This window comes from Pygoscelis adeliae, unplaced genomic scaffold (assembly GCF_000699105.1).
Source record: "Pygoscelis adeliae isolate BGI_AS28 unplaced genomic scaffold, ASM69910v1 Scaffold244, whole genome shotgun sequence".
In the NCBI taxonomy this organism is placed as follows: domain Eukaryota; kingdom Metazoa; phylum Chordata; class Aves; order Sphenisciformes; family Spheniscidae; genus Pygoscelis; species Pygoscelis adeliae.
In genome coordinates this window covers 2,761,243-2,768,524 of record NW_008824648.1, presented here as the reverse complement: position 1 = coordinate 2,768,524, position 7,282 = coordinate 2,761,243, and the positions used below count along the sequence as shown (strand labels likewise).

At 37.2% G+C, this 7,282-nt stretch overlaps 1 protein-coding gene across 1 annotated transcript in view; it reads right to left on the bottom strand.

The window, feature by feature from the left end:
- ADK (adenosine kinase) overlaps positions 1-7,282 on the bottom strand; it is a 288,796-nt gene that overhangs the window by 105,876 nt on the left and 175,638 nt on the right. The gene's annotated exons all lie outside the window — the stretch shown is intronic.

The window sequence follows — 7,282 nt, the reverse complement described above, 5'->3', positions numbered from 1 at the left end:
CTCCATTTAGCAGTGGAAACACACAAATGATATTTGCTTTTTTATTAAAATAACATGTGAAAGATGTATTACAGATTGAACTTCCTTTTGGAAACTTTAGCTGCCCTGGGAGACAACACAGCCTATAATATTTCTTACTAAGAATATCCATAATAGTTTTGGAAAGGTCTTAAAATAAAATCTAAAATATGCATGAAATATATGTTTTTCATGAGTTTTTTTCCCTGTCTTTTTCCCATGAGGTCTAAAATGCCAATTTTAATGTTTTAATATTTAATTCAATTCAGTTAGTCTTTTCACCCTTTGCCTTGTAGAACTTAGGAGAGAAAGGTTGAAAAGTTAAAGAAAGGGGGAATTTATCTAATTAAAATGAAATCTTTTAATGATGTTATGAAACCACTCAGAGCAGTGTTTTAGATTTGCTCCTGCTGTTGTTTGAAGCTGTGGTGTTAAAAATGCCCTGGTTAGAGTTACAGACTGTTCTAAAAAACTGTGAGGAATTTATGTAGGATTTAAAACAGACACATGCTTTTAAAGTCGAGAACCTTCAAATACTACAGCTAATCCACACAATAATTCAACAACGAACCCATGCTCAAATTCCTAACAGATACCATATGCAACCTGTAATAAAAACTGCATCAAGGTATTTCAAGCAATGGGATAATTTCATTTTCCACTTAAGAGCCCTATTTACTTTTAATTAACAAACTATTATAAGGTGCATGAAAACTATTCCACCATTTTGCATACTTTGCTTATACTGAAATGGGTCCTGAAGATATTTTACCGTCTGAAGAGATTGGGTTAGTAATTAGATGCATTATCATAAAATTAGCTATTGCGTTTCTAAATATACTTGACAACTATATACCACAATGATACTTTCTGCATCTACCCTTTACTTTTTCTGTAACTACAACAAAAAGAAAGATAAGACAAAGTGACCAATCTAGTTCCAAAGTAGCATAGGTGTAAGTTAAAAAGCAAGAAGAAAAGCAACCTCCAGAGTTCAACGCAACGTATCTTGTTACGGAAAATGGCGCTTTGATGATATAGGAACAAAATGCAAGGATACACTGAATTCAATAGTTTAGGCCTTTATGTTTTTCTACCCACTTTTTCATTCTAATATCCCCTCTCTCAACATCCGCCTCTTCCCTGAGGATTACACGTCTTCTGGATTTGGACTTTCTCACAGAAATAACTGTGGTAATAAAGCTGGACCCAAATTCTTGTAGTAGTTAAAAAAATGCACTTCATACAAATAACAGGCTGTAATTCCTCTTTTGACTGTCTCTTTGGTTAAGCAATATATTTAGTTGGCTAAATAATTAGGCCATTGCTAAATGTGAAGATTTTTCAAATGTGAAGCTAATTAGCCTAAGTAAAGAAGGTATTTCATGGGAAATTATTTTTTTGCCTTCAAGGAGATGATTCTGCACTCAGTGAAATTGTGTCATCTTATTAACACTCGGCTTGTCTGGTATAGGTCCTGAATGATTTACTCTTGTACTCTGTTCCAACTTACAGATTCAGTAGCTCCTGAATACTAGCAATCTTTACCAAGATTGTCAGGATTTGTATTAAAGTGCTTTACTATTGTAAAGCAAAAATTTCTACTTTGCTTCTACTATTGTAGAAGCAAAAATTTGACAGTGTTAATATATAAAAAAAGTTCAATAAACCATCCTATTATGGCAAATGAAAATTTTCTTCAAATGAGTGAATTAATTGCTTAATATCATGATGGGAACATGATGCTCTTGAGTGAGGAAATTCAACTTCAGATCAATGAAGTCCATAACTGCTGACAGCCACAAGCTATCAGGGTACCACAGAAGAAAGACTCTTTCTTCCCCCATTTCCTTAAATATTTAAGGAATATCTGACCACTGTCAGATACAGGGTATTTGGCTAGATGGATTTTCGCCCTGATCTACTATGATAGATTTTGTTTTGCAGATATGAGCAGTTGGAAAGATTTTAACATATCCTTGGGCATAGTAGCCTTTTACTCTATGAACGGATTATAATTCAACACAGTGTTATCTATTTAATAAACACAGCATGCACTAAACAAAGTATTTAAACTCCTCCATAAAACACCAAGAGCTTAGCAGTAATTCCTAAAGAGAAAATAACAAGACAACAATACAACTCCAGATAGCAAAAAAATCTCACATTGTCCACCCCGAGGTAATCCTAGTATTTTTCAACAGCAGATTCCCACCCATGAGAGCATGGGAAAAAAGCAAGGAAACAAAATGAGTAAATAAACCACATGACAAAAAAGAATTTACCCTGATTAAATCACTTCATTCCATGGCCTGAATTTTGGGTGCTCACTATTTCTACTCCTGATCTGCCACATTCAACAATTCACAAAGCTTTTTTGGACTCTAGAATGTCGTCATCTCTGTACTAACACTTCCACAAATTTCAACAACTTACTTGTGTTCACTGAGTGGAAGCATGATCAGTCCATCTTGACAAGTCTGGTGTTCACACCTAACGTCTTAACCAAACTATTTGGCACATAATGCTGTACTTTAGCTGTGGCTTTCCTTTCCAATGAGTTTGCTGCTTTCAGATTTGCATTAATCCATTCTGAAATGGTGAATACAACTATTAACAAGAAAGCATGGTATGCCATCATAAACTGATATGGACATACTTCTGTTTGATACAGTTAAATGGATTCATTTAGATTTATAGTATTTTGAACAGCCATTTATAGGCAGATGCACACTTATGATTTGGGCCAACCATCTGCAAGAACAGTCAAAAATCAAGAGTTGGGTAAGTCATGTTATAAGTAAGTCACCTTGAATACTGTGTTCAGTTTTGGGCCCCTCACTACAAGAAAGACGTTGAGGTGTTGGAGCGTGTCCAGAGAAGGGCAACGAGGCTGGTGAAGGGTCTGGAGAACAAGTCTGATGAGGAGCGGCTGAGGGAACTGGGGTTGTTTAGCCTGGAGAAAAGGAGGCTGAGGCCGAGACCTCATCGCTCTCTACAACTCCCTGAAAGGAGGCTGTAGCGAGGTGGGGGTCGGTCTCTTCTCCCAAGTAACTGGCGATAGGACGAGAGGAAATGGCCTCAAGTTGCGCCAGGGGAGGTTTAGATTGGATGTGAGGAAAAATTTCTTTACTGAAAGAGTGGTTGAACATTGGAACAGGCTGCCCAGGGAAGTGGTTGAGTCCCCATCCCTGGAGGTATTTAAAAGATGTGTAGATGAGGCGCTTAGGGACATGGTTTAGTGGGCATGGTGGTGTTGGGTTGACGGTTGGACTCGATGATCTTAGAGGTCTTTTCCAACCTTAATGATTCTATGATTCTATGTTAGTGCAGTGCTGAGTCTGTTAGTTAATAAGTATATCTCGGGAAAAAGGTACATTAAGACAGGCTCAGTGCTGTATAGAACATGGACGTTGGACGCATCAGAACACGGCACAATAAACTCGCATCTGCTTGGAGTACAAAGAGTAAACGTGTGTCTGCTTACTTGGGCAGATATTCCTTTTGTTCACTGGAGATTATGGATAATGGACAATAATTGGTAGTTTTATAGTGTGCATTTTGCATTTTTCACTATTATGCACTCAGCTTCCCCACCCCTTAACACCACCCACAATCAAAGAATCTTCCTCAAGTTGCAGAATGCAAAGCTTCCAAGATGAGGAAAGCCACAATCAAAACCATGCCGCGTAACCTTAATTCTGTTTTTTTTGCGTATTCAATATTATCATCGTCATTATCATATGTCAAAGCTTTCTCAGGTCTTTGTGTGAAACAACCACTTAGTTCACAGGATCATTTCCTAATTTAAGGTAGAAAATTAAGCAGGGTGGGGAATTTTGTACATAGTTTCTGTTGTGTTTTTGGGGTATAAAATTCAAATAACTTTCTGCATAATTTCAAACATCATCAGCTATAGTTAATTTACTTTTATGAACGTCATTGCTGCCTTTATCAAATATAAGATCTCTCAGTATTCCATTAAATCCTTGCAAGGTGAAGCTGAAGTCTGAAATCGTAGCATATGCTCATCTTTCAGCAAAAAATTCCACCATTTTCTGTCACTCAGGCATCATTAGAATCTTTAAAGAATTAACATTTTCACCACAGAACTCAATCTTTATTCTGCATCTCATTGACAACCTATTTACCTGTGTAACAGCTACAGGAAGTTCAAAGTAAATATCCTCATACCATTCACTCCAAAATGACAGAAAATGTCCCTCCTTGTTTTCCACAAAGGGATGTTGAAGTTCCAGCTCTATGTGACCATTACTTTCCTGGTTTTCCCCCACAAATCCTGTTTTCTTTCCAAGGAAACTAGATTCCTTACCTAGGTGTCAAAAGACGTTCAGAAACTCTCTTTTTGCATGAGATTGCACAATGAGATATCTTGTATTTTGAACTCAGGTGACACTACTTGAAGATCTGTATAAGCAGCAAAAGACACCATGAAAACCACATAGGCTTTCTGACTTTCCTAATATTTAAAGATGGCATCCCTTTATATATGGCCTGCTATATAAATTAAAAGACTTCTGAGCCTCTGTAAAACACATTCTGGATTAAATAATACTGCTGTAATACATGTAAATCCTAAAATATCTCTGGAACAGTCTAACTGAAAAAAACTCTCTGAACAAAACCTATTCAAAACAAAATGCACAAATCAACTCCCACCCCAACACTGGATTCCTTTTGTACCTTAAATGACATAAATGTATTTAGAAAGTTTCCGTACCTACTGTTAAAGTTTGTCAAGCTTCATTATCTTTGTATTAAAAGAAAGAGAATTACTTTTCAGAGTCCAAAATAGAATTAAAAATTTCTTATTCTTACAAATTAAACATTCCAATGAAAGTATTTCTAAATTGTTGCTTAATTCTAAGTTTGAAAGCTGTGGTTTTTATGTATATATAAACTACTCAATAAAACGGTGCTTTGTCTTTCTTCTGAAGTTGTTTTATGAACAGATGAAGCAAAAATGATCATAAAACGATGAAGTAATTTCTAAAAGCAAAATTATTGACTTCAACTGAAATGCTTTCTAAAGGTTTTTAATTGCCCTAAATTTGTGAAAAACTACCCAGGAGATCAACAAATTCATATCAATGAACTGCATTATACTATTGAGAGAACCCCTGGCCTCAAGCCAGGGAGAACAAATAGAAAGGACCATTTTCACTTGGCTGCAAATTATCAAAAAGCTAAGAGAAAGCTATGGAGTTAAAGTGACATGTTTGTATGGTGGGAAAAAGATCAAATATTGATCGTCCAAGCTGAGGTAATTAGAGCGGTTGTCAAGGAGATGGGATGCATGTCGTTAGCCCTACAGAAATGCATCTTTGTTTTATATTGAGTGAATTAGCTGTTCAGCAGTTGGCAGTGATTTTTTCTTTTCTTTCTTTAAAAGGCTATACACCATTCAGTAGTAACATATTCCTGTAATTCAATTTAAAAAAAAAAATAAACATATACAAATACACTTTAAAAGCTTATTCTACATATTGGAAGTTTTTCTACATAGACTTTTATGGATATTTTGTAAAATGGAGTTGCAAAACATGCATCTTCCTATGCTTTAAGGCTTATACCAGTGTAAAACACCAGACTGTAAATGGAGAGAAAGACGCATGGCGCGGAACTGAAGTGCCTGCTGTTTTATTAAAAGTCTTCAACCTCACCCTAGGTAGTAAGTCCTTGCAGATTAATGTCAGTCCACTGGGGACTGGAAGCTCACACCACTACGGACACCACAGAGACCCATCTGCTGGAGCTGGTGCCACTCACGCATGTCATTCGGCAGCTAACTGCCGCCGCTTTCCTAACAGCCCAGCCCGCAATGCTGAGATCTCACAGTGTGGCTCCCCTCTCCTCCAGCAACCAGAGCTGAGAAGACCTTAGGCTGACAGCGGCATCTTCTGCTGTGGCTCACGCTTTGTCAGCGATCTGCCTGGGACACTGAGCAAATGCACGTCAGAACAGAACATGGCACCTTCTAGAAATACGTGACTGTGCAATGTTACCAGATTCCCCAGAAAGACACGGACCAAACCGCTAACAGTTTCATCCCTGCAAACTGGATATACATCAGTCATAAAATCTACATCTGTATCAACACGCAAAATCATTACTGATAGGACACGTAACCTCTGTGACAACTAGGAATGCAGGGACCGCGTGTGTCAAGTCTAATCTCCTCACACAAAGAAGTGGTGTTTCTGATAGACATTTACTAAATATCTTTACCTACTAGACTAGTGGCAAACCCCCCCCCATCCCCAAAAACCCAAATCAGTTCCCCAAATGATAACACAAGGGCAAGATGTAAAAGACCTCAATCCACAATTGTAAAATGCCCTCAGGAAAAACAACCCATCTGATACCCAAGAACTCGTATCGGGAACTTAATTTCCTATCTCAGGAATTGCCCTTCAGTGTCATACAACTATTTAAGTGGTTTCATACTTCCAATTATAAGACTGTTCTCAGTTGTGTACAGTTTTGTCAAGCTTCTCATTTGGGCCAAAATTTGTCGGTGCTGGATGTCTTCTTTAAGCTAAGATAATAGTCTTCCCAGGAAATTTTAAGCAGAAGAAATGAAAGGAAGGTATGCAGTAGCTCTGACTTGAATTCAGTTCTCCACAGGATGACAAACATGAGAGGACTATGCTCTATCCTAACGTGCTGCTAAAATATTTGTTAAAATAGTAAAGCCTGAGAGAAATTAATTTTGATCAAGTCCAGTAATTTTTTTTCCAGAGAGAAAGCCACCTCTACAGTGCTATCTTGCAGACGTTTCTCTCACAAAAATCTGGTCCGGAAACTGTCTGAAGAGAGAGTACACCGAACAGCAACATTTCAGCAGGACACTGAACAAAGCCTTGTTTCCTTACCTTGATGATCCAGATTTTTGTTTAAATACTTATCACCATTTTAAAGCTTCAACAGTAAGCACTAATAATAGATTTTTTTTTCTTACAGCAGAACATTTTCATACTGTTTTCAAAAATTTTTTATAAAGAAAAAACAAAACACAGCTGCTCAATCCACCAATAAAAACATTTGGCATATTAAAATACGTAATGAAATAGCCTGTCTTTACTGCTCTGCCATGTGTTTAGTTTATTCCAGGTAATTCAATAAAAAGAACTAGCTTTACAAGAAGCAGGCCAGGTACTGGAGTTGATACTTTTTCACAAGTCTGCTCCTTTTAAGCAGAGCTGTACAGAATGCACGAACCTTTTGCTTCCTTTGGTCATTT